Genomic DNA, 22,330 nt, shown 5'->3' with positions numbered 1-22,330 from the left:
CTTGTTTACCTAATGATTTAGTGAACATTGAATTGTTAGAGCTAGGAATTACCAATCTTAGTTAGTAACTAGAGTAAATAGACTTAGTTGTGTTAGAGAACGTGGATTGTGACTATAATTGCGTTTGCATAATAAATCTTTCATAGCATATTCATATTCATAATTGGTTCTGTGTTTAATTGTGTGTGACCATACATAGTTTGACATGAATTAGTTAATTATTGGTAAAGTTTGAGTTAAATTACTAATACAATTAAAACTAACTAGATAATCCATAATTATTAGTTAGACATAAGGAAGAAGTTGATTCAAACTAGACAAGAGTCTGTTTTTACTTATTGATTGAATTTGAGTTAAGTTCGTCTGATCTTGTAAAATCAGATAAAACCCTTTATAAACATGTTAATAATTAGGTTATTTTGATAACAAATAGATTAATTAGTAACACCATTCCCTGTGATCGACACCCGACTTACCCATGCTATACTATAATCTGACTAGGTACACTGCCTATAAGTGCATAGTTAGTTTAAGTTTGTTAGGTTATAAATATTAAAATTAGTGGGTACTTTCGTGCACATCAAGTTTTTGGCGCCGTTGCCGGGGAACGGCCACTTTAGTTTATTTAGTTGCATTAGATTAATCGACCCTTTTTGTGGAGTAAAATCTGCAAAAAAAGATAATTAGTTATTTATTTTTGTTTATTAGCTTAGTTGATTAGCAAATAACAAAAATTTTGTTTTCTGTCACAAAATTCACGATGTAAGTTTTATAAACTCACGACGTGAAAGTTGCGATTTTCAGTTTTTAGCATTTTCTTTATTTAGTTCAGTTTTACGTTTTTAGTTTAGCAAGTTGCAGGAGTTCATGACCAGAGGATCTACCACACCTTTGGTGCCACCAATTGAAGATCCAGAAGCTGCACTTCACAAGAAGACTGATAAGAAGACGCCACTGCAAGAATTAAAGTCAGCATTTTCAAGAAAGTCGGGAAAGAAGATAGGAGAGTCAAGTTCATCCTCAAGGCACAAGAGCAATTTTGAGCACTTGGATCAAATACCCATCCAAACCGAATCCGAATACGATACCGAGCCGGAATTTGAAGAACATACGAGCGAACCCGAGAACGAGCCAAGGAACGAGATGGCAGCAATTAAAGAGATGTCCATGGGAGCTTACAAGAAGCGGATCCGAGAAGATGTGGGTCCCAGTTTAGTCCAACCCGTAATACCTGCCACTGCCACATTCGAGTTGAAGGGGCACATCTTGACTCCACTGAAGGATATCCCATTTTTTGGGAAAGATCATGAAGATGCTTTTAAGCATCTAGATGAAGTCAACGACATTGCAGATTACTTCAATGTCCCAAATGTCAACATAAACACCGTCTTGCTTAGGATGCTTCCCATTACTTTCAAGGGAGCAGCTAAGGAGTGGTTAAAATCACTTCCACCGGGAACAATCACCACTTGGGCTCAAATGCGTGAGCAATTCCTAGACCAGTTTTGCCCACCATCCAAGATAGCTAAACTCAAGAAGGCAATAGTCAATTTTGAGCAACAGCCGGGGGAGTCATTATACGAAGCATGGGAGTGGTACAATGGCTTGCTTAGAAATTGCCCGCAACATGATCTAAATGTGCAACAAGAGATGTTGATTTTCTATGATGGGGTCAATGTTATGACGAGACAACTCCTTGACTCTCAACGACCTTTGACAAAGAAAAATCCAAGGGAGGTCAAGGAGCTGATTGAAGAATTCGTGAAGCACTCTCGTGAATACCACAACCCTAGGCAAGATGGAATCAAAGGCGATGGAGGGGCCCAAACTGAAGAAATATCAGCTGTGATGGCTATGCTGAATAATTTGGATCGAAGGATAACACAAATGGACCAGTCAATTCATGCCATGAGAGTAGGTTGCGAGAGGTGTAGTGGTCCGCACTTGACCAAGGACTGCCATTTAGATGAGTTTGGGAACAAAAAAGCTCAAGTGGGCTACTCGAGTGGGGATAAGTTTGATGAAGACTGGAGGAAACCAAAGAAGGAGTGGCTGCCATATGAAGAGTATAAAAAGCAAAAAGAAGAGAAGTATAGGCAGACAGGTCGAGGCTTCTATCAAAAGGAGCAGCTACCAGCTGAGAAGAAACCTGATCTAGAGACCATGTTGATGAAGTTTATGGAAGCTTCGGAAAAGAGACACGATGCTACTGATGCTGCTATTATTGAAGAGCAAACTTTAATAAAGAATCAGCGAGCCTCCATCAATAACCTTGAAGTACAATTTGGTCAACTAGCCACTCTGGTTCATGAGAAGTTGTCCCCGAAAAATCCCGAAACGAAGGCCGAATCTCATGTAATGGCCATAGATACTAAAGAAGAGGCCATCTCTGAGTTCTTAGAAGCCTTAGCAGTTGAACAACAACAGCCCGATCCAAAGTTGAAGAAGCCGAAGCTCGAAAATCAAGATGCTGCTGAATTCCAGAATTCACGACGTGAACCATATAAGTTCACGATGTGGGCCCGTCATGAACAAAAAAATTCTGTAGTTGGTTCGGTTTATCAGCCGCCTTTGCCTTTTCCTTCCCGAGCTACCCTTAGTCCACTGGAAAGAGAGCATCTGGAGTTTGTTAAGCACGTGAAGGGTATCCCAATTAATACTCCTTTTGTCGAGTCCTTATCAAAATTTCCCGATCATCAGAAATTACTGCAAGCTTTGATAGATACTCGCCAACAATTAAAGAAGCAATCTAAGGTGATTCTAAGTGGGCAAAGCTCAAAAGCTGCGTTGGGAGAGACACTTAAGAAGATGGGAGATCCTGAACGCCTCACTCTTCCATGTGAGTTTGGTAACAAAATGAAGGTTAATGCTTTAGCCGATTCTGGGGCTAGTATTAATTTGATGCCTTATTCATTTTATAAGAAGTTGGAAATTCAGAAGATGAAGGCTACAAGAATGACTATTCACATGGCGAACCGTTCAGTGACACAACCCCGGGGCATTGTGGAGGATATTTTAGTAAAAATTGGAAAATTTGTTTTTCCAATAGATTTTGTAGTGTTGGATATGAAAGAAGATCCCAATGTTCCAATTATCCTTGGTCGTCCATTACTTAACACTACTGGAGCTTTGGTTGATATTCGCGAATCTAAGCTCACCTTGAGGGTTGGAGTTGAAAAAAAAGTTTTTGGGATAGAAGATGGCTTCCAAAGGAATCATGTTCAAGAAGAGGTGTTCATAATTAATGAAGACAATGAACTAGAAGAACTATAAAAGCTTATGGAGGAACAGATCAAGACAGTTCATCAAGTCAAAAGAACAAAACCAAGAGCATCTGTTCCATATTTGGTTGACGTCATTGCTTACAAGACTCCACCTTCTTGGGTAAGCGAGGATGAGGAGATGAAAAGTGATGAAGAGGAGGTCACTTCAAGGGTGACAAAGCCAGTGGTGAAAGAAAAGAAGGATGCTATGGAGTGCAACGAAGAAACTAAAGGGACCAAACGCAAGATTCAAGAAGAGGTCAAAGCTAAAAAAAGAGAATTCAAAGAAGGCGTACAAAAGGCGAGTTCAAGCTTACAAGAGGCGATTCAAGGAACAAAAGATCCTAGTGGTGGATTCTTCCGAGGACTCAACGTAGGAGGCACGGAGTCCAGCTCAAGACTCCAAGAAAAAAAAAGTGCTTCTCGGGAGGCAACCCGAGTTTGGTTTGTAATTTTTTTTCTTTTCTTTTTGCATTTTAGTCTTAAAAACATAGATCATGTCATCCAACTCGATTAGAACATAATGAAACACTGAATGTAGGGACCCTAAAATGGAAGTAGTAATAATTGAGAATTTAGTTTAAAGCCAAAATTTATTTAGTATAAATTTTTCCTTCCAGACCATATTCACGACGTGAATCGTGAATGAACCGGATAAATACTCAATAATAGAGTTTAACCCATTAGACTAAGAGGCCCAAGATCAATCCGTGAGTACATGGCCCAATTTTAGCCTAGATGCGATTCACGACGTGAATCTTTGGCGAACTCACGATGTGAATTTTCAATTACACGGGACCACATAATAAAGCCCTAAAATAACCAGTTGACCCCCATTTGTTTATACCGCACGAAGTAGAAGCGAAATCTGGTCCCCCCTTGGTCCCTATTGCTACGATTTTGGCCGACAACTCCCCTAATCTTCTTTGTGCTTACGTAATACTTCCATCACAGGTAATAATTATTGATTCTTAAGTTTAGTTTTTGCTCTAGTAGATGAACTTGGGCCTAGGGTTCGTTAATTGGGTGAAATGACGAAATTAATTCCTCAAAGTTCCATAATAACCTTTGAATGTTTATGATATGTGTTTGGAAGTGGTATAGGAGTAAAATCCATTGATATTTTGAGTAGATTTACCCTCCATTGTCGCGATTCTGCTTGCTGATATTGCGAATTCACGACGTGAATCCTGGGACTGAACAGTTATCTGTTTTCCTTTATGTCTAAATTGTTGGGTTGTTGTTTTGGCTGTGTTTGCTCCTTGATTTTACAGAAATGGCACCTAGAAGAGACTTACCTCTTGGGATTGCAAGTTTACATCCATTTTACGAGATTCCAACCACTACACCCTGGGAAATTTACACGCAATGGAATACCCGGTTGGGATGGCTCTACAATCGAGAGTTTGCTGTTGCTCCCACTATTCAGTGGGCGAGGTTGAGGGAGGTTGGCTTGGTTGATAGGATTTCCCAATTCCTAACAAAAATCTTTTGGAGGGACGGATTCCAATTTACTTGCAAGGGATGGTTCAACCTGTTTAATATCCAGGAGCGTGTATGTAACAACCCGAAGTTGTTCATCGCCGAAAACCCATTCTACCCGTATAACTCGCCGTATATCGAAACGTTCCGATGTCGTTTTTGGGTTAAGTTAATCAAACTTATATGTTTAATTGATGCTAATGAGTGTCCAAACCTCTTAGGAACTCATGAATTTAGCCCAAAATGATTATTTTATAAATTTTAGAAATGTCCTCGCCGGATTACGGAAACTTAATCGGGTGCGACCAAAAGCCCCGTTTAATGCTAGTATCGGGTAGAATTCCACCGTGTCCAAGTTTTGCAACCTATATAAACGTGTTAAACCTTTCATTTGAATCTTTTTCTCTCTCTCACTACTCTCTCTCTAACCTCTCTCCTAAATCCAAGTTTAAGGGTCCAAATCATCAATTTAAGGCTTCAAATCTTTGAGGTACCTTCCTAAACTCATTGTATAGCATATTTGTCTTTTAAATTCGGGATTAAAACATGAATTAAGGTCTTGTATATGAGTTTACGGGCCCTAGAAGGAGCTTGGGCCGTAAACACATAGTAAGGGGGTTTTTATGCCTTTAAACCCCTCCTAAACAATTTTGGGACTTAGATATGGCTAAATGACTTCATGGAATGGACTTAAAACATTTTAGACATGGATTTTGAGGGATTTGAAGGAGTTTACGGCGAAGCACATGCTTGGGCCGGTAACTCATATATATGGGCTTTTTATGCCCTTAAACCCTTCCAAAACACTAATAAGGCTTAGATATGAATTTTAGAATATTGGTTTTAGCCATAGAACACCTTAAACATATTATTTGAGGGACAATTGAGAGTTTACGTCCAAGACTTATGCTTGGGCCGTAAACCCTTCATATTGGGGTGTAAACTCCTTTAAAAGTGTTAAAATGCCACTTTAACACACCTAAAGCCTTGGGATAAATTCTAGAAGTGTATACAAACAAGTTTTAGACCTGACAACATATTATTTTCCCCATCTAAGGAGTTCACGGACATGAGGGTGTTCATGGGCCGTAGACTGCAAAATCTAGGCCAAAAGTCCCACACAAATCCATTCAAGGCTAGGAAAAATCATTAGAATCACATGTGATTGATTAAAGGACCAAAACATAAAGGATCTTGTGTGTGGGGGAGTTTACGGCCGTAAACTGCATGTTTATAGCCATAAACTCCAATAAATGGTCCATAATTATTTTTAATCCATTCCAAGGCCCTAGAATTGATCCTAGCAAATTTCCCCATGTAGTATAAGACCATTTTGCATCATAAAATACCCCACCATGAGTTTACGGCCGTAAACTCATGGGGAGGGGGTCATTAGGGCCGAAATCTCTTCTATGATTTTACTCTTGAAGAGTAAACTCCATATCCAAGCCTTATGTGACTTTAAACGCCACCCGGGTCCCTCCAAACACTTGTAATGGGGTGTTTCCGCAACTAAAAGTGTTTGTCCCTAGCAATTAAATAATTTAAGTCCTAATTAGATACAAATGTGTATCTTTGCATTATACTTAGGAGCCTCGTGCGTTTTCCAGTCCCGAACCAACGTTTAACACCCGAAATCGTCACATTTCTCGTCCGGTGAGTTCATACCCCTACACTTTTTCCGTGTTTTTCAATGTTTTCAGGGGGGAATACAAGCAAACTATAACTGCTTTCAAAACATAACATTGATGTGTTTCAAATGATATCTGGCAAATTTATAAACACTTTTACTCCTTATGTATTATGCTGAGCATAAGGGATGATTTATAAACTACAACTAAATGAATTTTAGTTAAGGAAATAACCAAACTAATCAAATTATTATGGGAATAATTTGGGGTTCTTTAGTTCTCGTTTTATCATGTACTGATATGTGTATAAAGTTATTAGATAAACTATGTCTGATTCAGTTTATCTTTGTATCATTTGAATGTATTGCCAGATAGTTTCATTGTATGTATCTATATTCACTGTATTATGTTTCATAATCTTTTGTATGTTTGAACCCTGTGAATAGTTTAGTACTAGTTTGTGAGTTAGTCACTACCCTTTGTGGATGATCAGTAAATCCTCCCCGGAAGTGTAACCAGGGTCTCCTGGAGGGAGAGCGAGGAATTTGTGAAAAGATCTATTCGGGACTGACAATCCCACACCTTAACTGCTAGCTACAGTTAGGCGGGCACGCCTAGGGTGACAAATTGTGGATATCGTCCGACGTTTGACAAGCGTCAAGGAGGTCTCGTTGTCGTATCAGCATGGTTACCCGACTCACAATACGTATTAATATAAGTTTATTCATGGCTTTGGTTTTGGAGATATATATCTAGTACGGGATGGTAATCCCATGGTTTTTAGTCTATAAGTTTCATATTTATTGCAGGATGTTATTCCTATGGTTAGAATCTATATCTAGTTCGGGATAGTGATCCCATGGTTTTATCAAAATATTTTATATCTAGTTCGGGATAGTAATCCCATGGTTTTATCAAAATATCTTATATCTAGTTCGGTATAGTAATCCCATGGTTTTAACAAACTATCTTGTATCTAGTCCGGGATGATTGTCCCATGGTATTAAATCTATATGTAGTACGGGATGTTAGTCTCAAGGTTTTCAAACTATTTTCCATCTACAATTCACGTATATTAAAGTATTTTATATCTAATTCGGGATAGTAATCCCTAGATTCTCAATATATAGTTTTGTGTATTAAACTATACTCTGTGATATTCAATCAGTCTTGCATTTAGGAAAATATGGGATTTTCCTGGGGTAACATATAACGCGTAATTGAACTGTAATGAAGGATAACTAAACTGTTTAACATAAGAAAATATGGGATTTTCTTGGATAAGAAACCTTTTTGGAAAACTAAAGGAAACTGGTACATTTTTAGAAAACAAACATCTTATGAACTCACCAGCTTTATGCTGATTTTCAAACCGCTTGTATTCTCAGGTCCACGTTAGACAGGTACCCGACGATATCTTTTGGAGAAGACGGAGTGCTCAGAAGACTCGTCTCAACTTTTGTTCATATGTTATATGTATAACACTTGTACAATTCACTTTTGAAACAAATGTAAACTTTCAAATATATGTAATGTAATGGTTGTTTACTGTGATTACTATGTACATTGGATTTGATACTCAACGTGGAGTCAACCCCGGAAATGTTTCCGCCTTTGGTTTTCGGGGTGTGACAGATTGGTATCAAAGCCCTTGTTTATAGTGAACGGAGTATACCAAACCTTACATGGTATAAAACTATAAACATTAAGGGGCCTAAGTGCTCTGAACTAAAAGTATTCTACATAATATAAGTATTTTCAAAAGTATATAAGTATACCGAGCCGTCGAGATCCGTAACTACAAGTAGAACAAAACATAAGTAAATGGGTGTTGTACGCTGTAGTTAAACCTGGGCAGTTATGTAGTCGTGTCTAGGGTCAATATAGCCTGGCCAACTATATTCATTCGAGACACGGCCAACATGTGCTTGGGAGTGACTGTGGTATGCCGCATACCTAAAACTTACCTAATACCCCAAACAACAAGTCGTCGTTGCAGTGACTCATGAAATACTATGGGAGTATTTCTCGAGTAAATCATTCGTAGAAAGTCCTCGTATACGCATTGTTCCTTGATCATTCCTCTAGCGATAAAATGTTCTGTCTTGATAACTCTTTCCTACTTTATCGCTTAATACGATGCTATATCTATCTTGATGAGATATCCCCTGTTCCATATCTCTTGATTCAATTCAGAGGACTTATGATCCTCTCTTTCCTGATCTTTTTAGATCACGATGCCTCTAAGAAAGAGACCCAGCTCAAAGAACACCAACAACCCTCCGCCACCACCTCCTCCTGAATTTGACCCTGTGATGTTCCAGGCAGCTGTCAATGCCGCGGTGGCAGCTGCATGGTCTCAAAGGAACTCGGATGGTTTCGGTGGTACTCAAACCCAAAACCCAGAGAACAGTCAGGGACACCAAAAAGGGGGTTCCTATAAAGACTTCATGAACGCGAAGCCCACATCCTTTGATGGCACTGGAGGTGTCATTTCCCTTACCCGATGGTTTGAGAAAATCGAATCAATCTTTGAGATATGTGCTTGTTCGGAGTCTGACAAAGTAAAGTTCGCCGCCTGCACCTTCCTAGACAAAGCCCTGACTTGGTGGAATGGCCGAGTCAAATCCCTAACTCTACCTGTAGCAAATGCTATGGGTTGGGAAGCTATGAAGGAGCTTCTACTCGCAGAGTATTGCCCTCGGGGCGAAATTCAGAAGTTAGAACATGAACTCTGGAACCTAAAGATGAAGGGTTCCGACATAGCCTCTTATACTTCAAGATTCGATGATCTGGCGTTACTTTGTCCGGGAATGGTTACCCCGGAGAGTAAAAAGATTGAGAGGTTATCTGGGGGTTGACCCAGCCAACCAAAGGGAATGTCTTGGCTGCGAAGCCAGACACCTATGACAGTGCTAAATGTCTTGCGCAAATCCTGATCGATCACGAAGACAACTCTGATGAGGAGGCTACCACTCTCGAACCGGTCACAAGTGGAGGTGGAAGTAAAAAGAAATTTTGGAACAAGCGGAAGGCTCAGAGTACGCAAGGGTCTTCTAAGAAACAGCAAACGGTAGCAGTCCATGCTGCTACTGCCCCTGTTGCTATTTCAGCTGTCGGGTCCACGGCCCAAACTCCTACCAGTGGATACACTGGTACCCTTCCTTGGTGTGATAAGTGCAGCTACCATCAATGTGACAACCCGAAATTTCCATTCTAATCAAACCATATCAAGCCAATAGAAGTAGAGCAGTTGTAGTGAAAATTCAGACTTATGGTATAAGTTTGGCAATTTTCAGGGTTTTACACCTAAGGAGTTATTAGGAGAGTGGATGCATTAGGATTTTGTGCAACACTGTAATTCCATTACTCTAGGTCATTAGAATCCATTCCGAGAATAGAAATATTTTCAGCCAAAAATCTCAGGACTATAAATAGAATTCTGAACCAAATTGGTTCATTAGTTGAATTCCAATTAGAGAAAAGCGAATTTCTCTCTCACGGATCTTCGGGTTTTCATCCCAGATTGTGAGTCAACTTTCCTAGATGTGTTTTAATACTTGTTATATGCTTAATAACATTATTTACATGTCCAAAATACAAGATCCGGGAGCTTACGGCCCAAGAACGTTCTTGGGGTGTAAACTCCAAAACAAGGCCTAAAGGCCATCTAGTCCCAATTCCTTGTTAGGTAAGTAGCTTAGGATGATATGTATGAACATATGAGACTAGAAATCAATCAAAACCATTTAGTTTTAGGAGTTTACGGCCAAGGAACATCTCTTGGGCCGTAAACTCCAAGTGAAGGCACAAATGAGTGCCTAATGTTCCCTTTAGCCTTAAACAAAAACCTAGAAGCCTTAAACTCATGCTTATTACCAACAAAACCATTAGAAATCATGGCTAGAAGGGAGTTTACGGCCAAGAAGCTCCTTAGGCCGTAAACTCCATGTTTTAGGTTCCAAAATGCCTTCAAACTTTCCCTAAGGCTTAGACTTTATTTTGGCATGTACTCCTAAATGATTAGAACCTAGAAAACTCATGGAAACACAAGTGTGGAAGAGTTTACGGCCAAGAGTATTTCTTGGGCCGTAAACTCCTTTAAAGGGGTCAAAGGACACCCTAAATCTTTCCTTAAGCCAAGAGACTATTAGGGCAAGTACCTAGATGAGTTTTGGACTAGTTAAAATACTAAGAACCCCATTAGTGAGGGAGTTTACGGCCCAAAAGGTTCCAAGGCCGTAAACTCCATAAAATGGTACCAAATGGTGCCATAAACCCTCCTAAAGCCAAGTACTAAAGCCTAGAATGGTTCCTAGTTATTATAGAGACTTGAAAGCACCATAATAACCCTCCCAAGGGAGTTTACGGCCGTAAACTCCAAGGTAATATGGTCTATGGGCCGTAAACTCCCCATAGGAGTCAATATGGTACCTTAGACACTTGTTTAGCCTTGAAACAATTCCCCACTAGAGTTGTAGTAATTCTAAGCACCATTTAGAGCATTGGTTGAGAGTTTACGGCCAGGAGTTTACTCCCCTGGGCCGTAAACTCCAATGAGTATGGTCATTTGACCTTAAACTTCCATTAGGGGCATTGCACTCCTTTTTTGCAACCCATTAGCTTCCTAGCACTTGACCAAAAGTGTTGTCCTCGCGCTTAAATGTTTATACTTGTATAATTAGTGATTTAATCTCTAATTGTTTATATACATATGTCTTCATATGTAATTAGGATCATTGTGTGTGTCTAAGTCTTCACTTGACACCAAGCACTTGTCCGATCCTTCCGTACGATAACAGCTCGTTCAATTCCAGTCGCTTACTGCAGGTGAGTTCATACCCCTTAACTAATGTTTTAAACTATTTTAAATGTTTTATGGGGGGATACAAGTAGAATCATGCTACTTATTATGTCAATCACATGTGATTAGTAAGTAGGATTATATTACTTATTACATCAATCACATGTGATTAATATACAACATTCAAATGATTTGGCTACTCATTAGCCATTTTACCAAACAGTTTCCTTCAAATGATTTTTATAAACATTTTATATGTTTTAAACTCCTTAATACACTGTACCTCTTACTCTGTATATCATAATTCAAACTTATTTACAACTGTGTTTCAAACAAATGTTCCTTATACTTAAATTGTTTTATCAAACTTATGCCTTCAAATTGTTTTATAGATTGACATCAAGTCGATCTTTTCTTAAAAATAATATTTATATTTCAAATTTCTTACAAAACTTATTTATGCTTTTATATTATAAATTGCATGCCTCTATATGTATAGTTATATAAGAAATGTTTAAAAGACTTAGGAAGGCTATCCACCCTATTTCCTTTTCGCGCCTTGAGATGTGGTATGGTGGGATATTGGGTATTCGTCCGAAAGTCGTTTAAATATTAGTTATACATCATGTGTACATATATAGTCATAAAAGGTCCTTCCAGTTCATCCCATGGCCTTGGTTAGCAAGGGTATACATCCATGTCCATACGTACTACTTAGATTACTAGTAAGCTACCATATGGGTAGTTTAGGAAGATACTAGAACCGTTACTAGAACGCGACATCATACAATGAGTCAGTTCATTCATGAGTCAATACTTTCTAGAACATTACTGTACATTACATATACAACTATACTAGGACGAGAACATATACAACTATAGTAGGACGAGAACATATACAACTATACTAGAACGAGAAACATTACCCTTACATTAATACGTTAACAATTGTGATCCACTGTATCGGAGCATGCCTTAAATGTCATGGCCCGACTTGTAGCCAGAATTCTCTTAGAGGGAGAGCGTTGAGTTTGCGTATAGATCTATGCTGGATTGACAATCCTACACCTTGCTGCTAGCTACAGCCGGACCTGCAGGTCTGCGGGTACCAAACGTCATTCCGTTATTACAACCATTCGTATGTCGTTGTTATCAGTCGATAGTATGGTGCAATTTATCACATAATGCCTTAGCCTAAAATCCGGTTTAAGGTAGTTAGTACGGTAGTAGTCCTTTTAGAGCTACATTTTAGTACTACGTTAATTTTTCCATTACATATTTTTAGTGATAACCTCACTTAAACATAAATGTACAAACTATATTTTTGGATAATGATAGTTATACTTTGGAAAAATACATACTCTTACAAGAGACACACTCATAGAACAGTTAGGTCTTGGTAGAAGACACCTTCATATACTAGAAAGAATCATAGGGATTCTAGGGTTTTTCAAACACTTACAATTCATATACACTTTCAAATTCTTACAATACATAGACTTACAAATTCTTACATACAAATAAGACACTAAATACTTATGATCTCACCAGCTTCAAAGCTGATACTCGCTTTCAAAATTACTTATATCCTCAGGTCGTCATAGACAGGTACCGATGCAAGGAGAAAGGAAGATGGAGCTTGTTCAAGACTTATCTTTCATTTTGATTTATGCTTTAGTGTTTATCAAAATTTGATAGAATACAATTGTATAATAATTATTTTATTAATGCAATGGATGATATTGTTGCTTGTTTACTACTTTACCTTGTTGTTGATATTATACATGACGTCCTCCGCCCCAGAACGTTTCCGCCGTTCTTGGTTTTGGGGTGTGACAATCACCGCATTCTTGGTCCATGTCGCGAAAGGATCTGTGACAACTATGGCAAGAAGGGCCATCTTGCTCGAACCTGCAGAAAACCAGCCAAATCAACGAACCAATCATCCGAAACGGGAATCAGTCTAGCCTGCTACAATTGTGGCGAAGTAGGGCACTTCAAAAGAAATTGTCCCAAAGCAGCTACAACCGCTGATCCCACTGTCGCCGCATGTATATTTCTCTTTGACAATTCTTATACCTGGAACTCTTTACGATTCTAGTACCATAAGGGAAACTTGTTATCTATCCAACCGAGCAATTTCTAAACTTAATCCTTTGTTTATAATCGAAATTGAGTACGATCGAGACGGCTAACCAGTGAGATAGAGAACACTAACTTCGTACCTATAGATTGTATCCTCAGTCCGGAGGATTATTCTGTTCCATTCGATTTAAATGGGGGAAACTTTTCACGAAATACTTTGATGCTATGTTGGACATGTAATGACCGAGTCTCATTCATGTTGTTATCTTTTAGTTTCAAAAGGGTCGCTAATCTAGATCTTTTCCCCGACCCGTCTCTCATGATCTTCGGCATCAAACCTTCGTATCATTTCATGCCTTAAAGCTCAAAAGTTTTCCCGATAGGAATTGCCATGCATCCCTCGTTTCTGTGATCATTAAGAAACGGGAAGTCAACAGCTCTTTCCCTTAAAGGACTTTCCCGAAGAATTCCCAAGAATTCCTTTCGAACATTTTAGCTTAGTTCCGCATCGGCCTAATCTCTGGATCTACCTCGTAACCAAACCTCGGTGAGAATGACGTGTTCGAAACGGTGACCAAGAACTGATATGATCACTACAGATTAGTAGTGGTATCCTTTCGGTCAAACCCCTTTCCCTTGATCATGTATTCAAGCAAAGTAGTCATAACTATGTACTTTTCCAACGTCCAAGGCGATAGGGAAATTAGTCGGCTCCGAAAATACCCATAGAAGCCTGTCGATTCTTGGGTCCCATCGACTAATATTGCAGTCTTACTCGTAAATTTCTTCTAAAGCCATCAAACCCTTAGCTACCCGACTCCTTGAAGATGTGCTTTCCTGTCGGAGCGTGTGTTCTGTTGATGGCTTTATCCCAGAAAAACATGATATGCTTTAAGAAGTGTGAAATACTTCCCTCGTGATACAGTAGACCCTTCGTGATCCTCATAGAATCGATTTCGTAACCTTCCAACTTCGGCTACCTTCAGAACTTGGTAACATCCATCCGGTACTTCACGTCTCGAATCCTTAAAAGTATTTACCCAATAAAACCCTAGTGATTCCTTTGAGGAAACCGAAGTCGTCCAGGGTTGAAACTTCCATGAGAGAACCGATTGAGATCGTAGATTGAGAGAGAGTCAATGTGCGAAAGAAAGTCACGTCCCGATAGTGAGAATTCGCTAGAACGCTCAGCAGAGACCTGATTCCACTTGTGAACGTAAAGATCCGAGGCAACAAATCCATTCGTGTCTCATTCCAATTCATGATCTATATCTTATTCTTTGAATTTCGGGACGAAATTCCCTTTAACGGGGGGATAATGTAACAACCCGAAGTTGTTCATCGCCGAAAACCCATTCTACCCGTATAACTCGCCGTATATCGAAACGTTCCGATGTCGTTTTTGGGTTAAGTTAATCAAACTTATATGTTTAATTGATGCTAATGAGTGTAAAAACCTCTTAGGAACTCATGAATTTAGCCCAAAATGTTTATTTCATAAATTTTAGAAATGTCCTCGCCGGATTACGGAAACTTAATCGGGTGCGACCAAAAGCCCCGTTTAATGCCGGTATCGGGTAGAATTCCACCGTGTCCAAGTTTTGCAACCTATATAAATGTGTTAAACCTTTCATTTGAAGCTTTTTCTCTCTCTCACTACTCTCTCTCTAACCTCTCTCCTAAATCCAAGTTTAAGGGTCCAAATCATCAATTTAAGGCTTCAAATCTTTGAGGTACCTTCCTAAACTCATTGTATAGCATATTTGGCTTTCAAATTTGGGATTAAAACATGAATTAAGGTCTTGTATATGAGTTTATGGCCCTGGAAGGAGCTTGGGCCGTAAACACATAGTAAGGGGGTTTTTATGCCTTTAAACCCCTCCTAAACAATTTTGGGACTTAGATATGGCTAAATGACTTCATGGAATGGACTTAAAACATTTTAAACATGGATTTTGAGGGATTTGAAGGCGTTTACGGCCAAGGCACATGCTTGGGCCGTAAACTCATATATATGGGGTTTTTTATGCCCTTAAACCCTTCCAAAACACAAATAAGGCTTAGATATGAATTTTAGAATATTGGTTTTAGCCTTAGAACACCTTAAACATATTATTTGAGGGACAGTTGAGAGTTTACGGCCAAGACTTATGCTTGGGCCATAAACCCTTCATCTTGGGGTGTAAACTCCTTTAAAAGTGTTAAAATGCCACTTTAACACACCTAAAGCCTTGGGATAAATTCTAGAAGTGTATACAAACAAGTTTTAGACCTTAAAACATATTATTTTCCCCATCTAAGGAATTCACGGCCATGAGGGTGTTCATGGGCCGTAAACTGCAAAATCTAGGCCAAAAGTCCCACAAAAATCCATTCAAGGCTAGGAAAAATCATTAGAATCACATGTGATTGATTAAAGGACCAAAACATAAAGGATCTTGTGTGTGGGGGAGTTTACGGCCGTAAACTGCATGTTTATAGCCATAAACTCCAATAAATGGTCCATAATTATGTGTAATCCATTCCAAGGCCCTAGAATTGATCCTAGCAAATTTCCCCATGTAGTATAAGACCATTTTGCATCATAAAATACCCCACCATGAGTTTACGGCCGCAAACTCATGGGGAGGGGGTCATTAGGGCCGAAATCTCTTCTATGATTTTACTCTTGAAGAGTAAACTCCATATCCAAGCCTTATGTGACTTTAAACGCCACTCGGGTCCCTCCAAACACTTGTAATGGGGTGTTTCCGCAACTAAAAGTGTTTGTCCCTAGCAATTAAATAATTTAAGTGCTAATTAGATACAAATGTGTATCTTTTCATTATACATAGGAACCTCGTGCGTTTGCAAGTCCCAAACCAACGTTTAACACCCGAAATCGTCACATTTCTCGTCCGGTGAGTTCATACCCCTACGCTTTTTCCGTGTTTTTCAATGTTTTCAGGGGGGAATACAAGCAAACTATAACTGTTTTCAAAACATAACATTGATGTGTTTCAAATAATATTTGGCAAATTTATAAACACTTTCACTCCTTATGTATTATGCTGAGCATAAGGGATGATTTATCAACTACAATTAAATGAATTTTAGTTAAGGAAATAACCAAACTAATCAAATTATTATGGGAATAATTTGGGGTTCTTTAGTTCTCGTTTTATCATGTACTGATATGTGTATAAAGTTATTAGATAAACTATGTCTGATTCAGTTTATCTCTGTATCATTTGAATGTATTGTCAGATAGTTTCATTGTATGTATCTATATTCACTGTATTATGTTTCATAATCTTTTGTATGTTTGAACCCTGTGAATAGTTTAGTACTAGTTTGTGAGTTAGTCACTACCCTTTATAGATGATCAGTAAATCCTCCCCGGAAGAGTAACCAGAGTCTCCTGGAGGGAGAGCGAGGAATTTGTGAATAGATCTATTCGGTACTGACAATCCCACACCTTAACTGCTAGCTACAGTTAGGCGAGCACGCCTGGGGTAACAAATTATGGATATCGTCCGACGTCTGACAAGCATCAAGGAGGTCTCGTTGTCGTATCAGCATGGTTACCCGACTCACAATACGTATTAATATAAGTTTATTCACGGCTTTGGTTTGGAGATATATATCTAGTACGGGATGGTAATCCCATGGTTTTTAGTCTATAAGTTTCATATTTATTGCAGGATGTTATTCCTATGGTTAGAATCTATATCTACTTCGGGATAGTCATCCCATGGTTTTATCAAAATATCTTATATCTAGTTCAGGATAGTAATCCATGGTTTTATCAAAATATCTTATATCTAGTTCGGGATAGTAATCCCATGGTTTTAACAAACTATCTTGTATCTAGTTCGGGATGATAGTCCCATGGTATTAAATCTATATGTAGTACGGGATGTTAGTCTCAAGGTTTTCAAACGATTTTCCATCTACAGTTCACATATATTAAAGTATTTTATATCTAATTCGGGAAAATATGGGATTTTCATGGGGTAACATATAACGCGTAATTGAACTGTAATGAAGGATAACTAAACTGTTTAACATAAGAAAATATGGGATTTTCTTGGATAACAAACCTTTTCAGAAAACTAAAGGAAACTGGTACATTTTCAAAAAACAAACATCTTATGAACTCACCAGCTTTATGCTGATTTTCAAACCGCTTGTATTCTCAGGTCCACGTTAGACAGGTACCCGGCGATATCTTTTGGAGAAGACGGAGTGCTCAGAAGACTCGTTTCAACTTTTGTTCATATGATATATGTATAACACTTGTACAATTCACTTTTGAAACACATGTAAACTTTCAAATATATGTAATGTAATGGTTGTTTACTGTGATTACTATGTACATTGGATTTGATACTTAACGTGGAGTCAACCCCGGAAATGTTTCCACCTTTGGTTTTCGGGGTGTGACAGTGTATATAAGGAGCTTTGCGTGGAGTTCTTTTCCACGGTCACATTTCATGACAATGTCAGAGATCCCACTTTTCCCCGAGCTTTGGTCTTTCGTTTAGGCAGGGAGTATCAGGAGTGCAGTCTAGTGGAGTTTTCTCGCTGTATGGGGCTTTATGAAGTTCATGATACCATCACTCATGAGTTTATTTTGTTTTTGAGGATCGTCATGCGGGTGTATTCGGATGGGGTTTCGGGGCTAGAGTTTTGGAGCAACATTGCCAGTGGAGTGTTTAATTCCGGTGTATCTACCGAGAGTAGCATCAAAAGCCCGATACACCACCTTATCCATCGATTAATCACTTTCTCCATTCATCACAAACGCCACGGTGATAAAGTTCCTAAAATTAACTTGTTATTTTTATGGTGCATCTTACAATCGGTTGTTTGTTGCAACATTACCTATTTTTTTGGCACAGTATTTGGCGGACTATGCGACAAGTGCTCTTCCTGGAAGCCCCATTTGTGGAGGGCATTTTGTCACCCGATTGGCCCGCTCTTATGGTCTTCTTGTTCTTGATATCACTCGTTCCCTAACATGTATTGAGGGGAATGAGTTAAGTATGGGGTATCTGGAAACAATAAGGGTGGTGAAAAATTATGGCACACATTGGGGAATTGTTCAAGATGATAATGATGATGATGAGGAGGAGCCGGCCGGACAACCTGAACCACAACCACGGCCGAGGCACAGGAATGTGAGAGGACGGGGAGAACGCAGACAGCCAATACATCCACCCGCATCCATGATGGGATCACCTTTTGGGAGTGACATGGCTGGTTATTTTGACCAGTTATCGTTGAGTGTCAATTGGATCGACGGTACTATGTTGTCCGGCATCTTGGGGTGGAGCAGCTGCCTCATTTGGGGTATCATTACCTGATTTGCCCCAGATGGATGGAGTATGGCGGACGTGGAGGTGATGGAGCTGGAACCAGTGGAGCACATGATGATGAGGAGGATGATTGATTGTTTTTTTTGTTTTTATTTTGTTTGGTTTGTTTTAGTTTGTTTTTTTATTTTGTTTTTGTTTGGTTGGGATTGTAAGAACTATTTAGATATTATGTTACTTTTATTCTTCTTTGGTGGTTATTTCTCAGAAATTGCTAGGAGTGCCTAGAAAGGATAGCGAGATATAAGTGTGTACGTCTTTAGCCGGGAGTGTTTAACGTCGAGAGTCGAGACCCATATTTTAAAATAAGTGTGGGGTGAGTCAAGAGAGTGGATAGTCAGCAAAAGAGTCAAAAACTGGTAAATTTAGAAGAGTCTTAATATATTAAGACATTGGATTGAATTGTGCACATTAGAAGAAGATTTGGCAATGTTTTTCTATCTGCCTAGTTTTCACGATGTGAACTCTCATTACTCACGTCGTGAGTCAGTTCCCAGAGGTTTCCAAAATACGCGTATTTGCGACTTCACGACGTGACTTTTCTTTTTGCTCACGTCGTGAATCTGAGGTTTTTACAAGTTCAATTCCCTTGACATATTATTATTCCATGGGTTGATACCATTCTTCTTGTCATTATTCTAGAGATTATTTTGGCTCGTTTTCACTACCATCCAATGTGGCGTATCCTTTCCCACATTGTTCGTTCTATTTTGAAGATTTCCACCACATTTTTAGAAGATTGAAGGCTCTATTTCATGTTTTACCGGTACATTCCTTATTTCGCGAGTTCAACATCCAAGTTTCTATTTCTCAAGAGTCCATATTCAAGATGCACGTTTTCCACACTTTTGGAGATGTTTACGCCACTATCCCAGGGGAGTCTGTTCCTTTTTCTCCCTTTTTCTTAATTTTGATTTATTTTATGCATACAATGAGGGCATTGTATGAAATAAGTGTGAGGTAGGGGGTAGAAAAAGTAAATTGTTAGATAATGATAGAATTTGATAGTAAAAATTTAAAATTTGAAAATTGAAATTTTTAATAATCTAGTAATAATAATTTGAATTGTAGTTGCTGGTGGTATATGGGATGATCCGATAAAAGTTCAAATGTTTAGTTGAGCCAATACACGTTATAGTGCATTTATGGCCTCCCTTATTTTAGTGAATTCATGGAACAAAAACATAACCCCGCTTGGTTTGAGGGATGCAATATGTTTAGCAACCTAAACCTGAAATGTATCTAGGAAAATTGTTATCGTTAACTAATAAAGGTTGAAGTTGAGCGCCCCTGCTTAAGCATGTAGGATTTTGAGTGAAAAAAGTGAGGTACATGTTTAAAAGAGAGAGAGAGAGAGAGAGAGAGAGAGAGAGAGAGAGAGAATTCCAAGAAAAGTTTGAAGAATTTTGGAGCAGTTAAAGTGAAGATCAAAAGATCAAAATTCCAAGAAATTCAAAAAGTTGAAGATACCAAAAATCAAACAACAAGGTGGTGAATTCAAAGAAATCAAAGATCAAATTATCAAGGAAATAAAGAATTCCAAAGAGCTCCATAGTGGTATCATAAATTGTAATTCTAGATTATGTATGCTTGGGTTGCTCAACTAAAAATACCTTGAGGTTAGGAGGTTTTCTACAGATGGATTCGACGGGTTGCATAAAATGAGCATTGTTCGGAAAAAGTGGGCGAGTTTTTATGAAGATTGTGAGTATTTAAAGTATGGGGGGGTACTTTAGGAAAATTTTAGACACAAATGCATGCATTGAGGTCTTGGCATAATGGCTGATTCGGAGTCGGATTGTTCTGTGTGATGTTAGTAATCAAGGGTTAAGTTTAATCTTGCTTGAGGGCAAGCAAAGTCTAAGTGTGGGGTATTTTGATATTGCCGTATTTATATCTATTTTTAGGCAATATTTAAGTACATTTTTATTAATAAGTTGTTAATTTGTTTAGAATAATGGTACTTATGGGCTTAAATGTTATTTGCAGCCAAAAAGAAGACATTTTGAAGAAAAGGGACTAAAAGCGTTAAAGGAAGAAACTTTGGGAGTTAAAAGAGTAAAGGAGAAGAAAATCTGAAAAAAAAAAGCGTTCTCACATCGAGAGAACCGGAAGATTCACGACGTGAGAGTTGGTTCTAGAAGATATGTACGCGGGTGAGGGAATCCTTAACGGGCACGGTTAACTGAAACTCACGACGTGAATATCTTGTTATTCACGACGTGAATTTGTAAAAATCAACAACTATATAAACCCTTGACCATTACGAATAAAGGGGACTTTTGGCTAGAGAAAGGAGTTCCAAAAGGCGATTTTAAGCAGAAGAAAAGTTCTGGGAAAGGCTTCCAACACCAAAAGAGTGAAGGTCCATAATTTAGTTTATTTATTTGTTAACTATGAACATGTTTCATTATACTTTGATTTGTGTTAGTGTGTTAGTTGCTATTATGAGCAGCTGAATCTAGCTACTCTTGTTTAGCTAGATGAAGCTTCCAACTTATGAATAGCTGAATTTTTATGGATTTATTAAGTTGGTGAATTGCTTGTGTTTGATTTATAGATACCTAGCATGCTTGTGTTTGTTTCTCTCATTGCTTGATTTCATGTTCTGTGTAGCTTAGTGACCATTAACTGCATGAACATGTTTACCTAATGATTTAGTGAACATTGAATTGTTAGAGCTAGGAATTACCAATCTTAGTTAGTAATTAGAGTAAATAGACTTAGCTATGTTAGAGAACGTGGATTGTGACTATAATTGCGTTTGCATAATAAATCTTACATAGCATATTCATATTCATAATTGGTTATGTGTTTAATTGTGTGTGACCATACATAGTTTGACATGAATTAGTTAATTATTGGTAAAGTTCGAGTTAAATTACTAATACAATTAAAACCAACTAGATAATCCATAATTATTAGCTAGCCATAAGGAAGAAATGGATTCAAACTAGACAAGAGTGTGTTTTTACTTATTTATTGAATTTGAGTTAAGTTCGTTTGATCTTGTAAAATCAGATAAAACCCTTTATAAACTTGTTAATAATAAGGTTAATTTGATAACAAATAGATTAATTAGTAACACCGTTCCCTGTGATCGACACCCGACTTACCCAAGCTATACTGTAATCTGAGTAGGTACACTGCCTATAAGTGCATAGTTAGTTTAAGTTTGTTAGGTTATAAATATTAAAATTAATGGGTACTTTCATGCACATCAATATCCAAAAGAGAAAGTAGAGTAGGCTCTATCTACGACGAGAACCACTAGAATGAGTCCTGTATTCTGACATACGATGCTCCATGTCTCTCATGTACCTTTCGTATGCTAACTGTCGAGCTCGAAGTTCCCTGACTTCAGCTTGGGATGCAGCTAGTTCCCACTGCAGAGCCTCATTGGCTCTTCTATTCCTTTCCATAGCTTCTTCGAGATGGATTATGCGGACAGTGTTAACACCCGAATTGGCGTCAACTTCCATGACTCGATCGATCGCTGCCCGACCTTGCTCAACATTCCGAGAAATCCGGCAAACCAAGATGGGCAGGACTCGGTCAGCTGAGCCTCCCTCGCTAAGCTTCGGTCTCCGTTGTAAGGTAAGGGTTGACCCTGTTCATGGCTCCATCTGTTCAAGTTTGTCGCCCACAGAGGTATGGGACCTTGAAATGTTGGACGAGGGTTAGCATTAGGGATTTGAGCCACTAGGG

At 38.6% G+C, this 22,330-nt stretch overlaps 1 non-coding gene across 1 annotated transcript; it reads right to left on the bottom strand.

The window, feature by feature from the left end:
• Window positions 1–1,527: 1,527 nt before the first annotated feature.
• LOC111883948 (small nucleolar RNA R71) lies at window positions 1,528–1,634 on the bottom strand. The gene has a single exon (XR_002847567.1). It is a non-coding gene; the product is annotated as a small nucleolar RNA R71 (small nucleolar RNA).
• Window positions 1,635–22,330: the final 20,696 nt, after the last annotated feature.

The sequence above is a fragment of the Lactuca sativa genome, chromosome 8 (genome assembly GCF_002870075.4).
Source record: "Lactuca sativa cultivar Salinas chromosome 8, Lsat_Salinas_v11, whole genome shotgun sequence".
NCBI classification, from domain to species: domain Eukaryota; kingdom Viridiplantae; phylum Streptophyta; class Magnoliopsida; order Asterales; family Asteraceae; genus Lactuca; species Lactuca sativa.
Note: the sequence above shows the minus strand (reverse complement) of the source record. Positions and strands in the feature narration are given on the sequence as shown.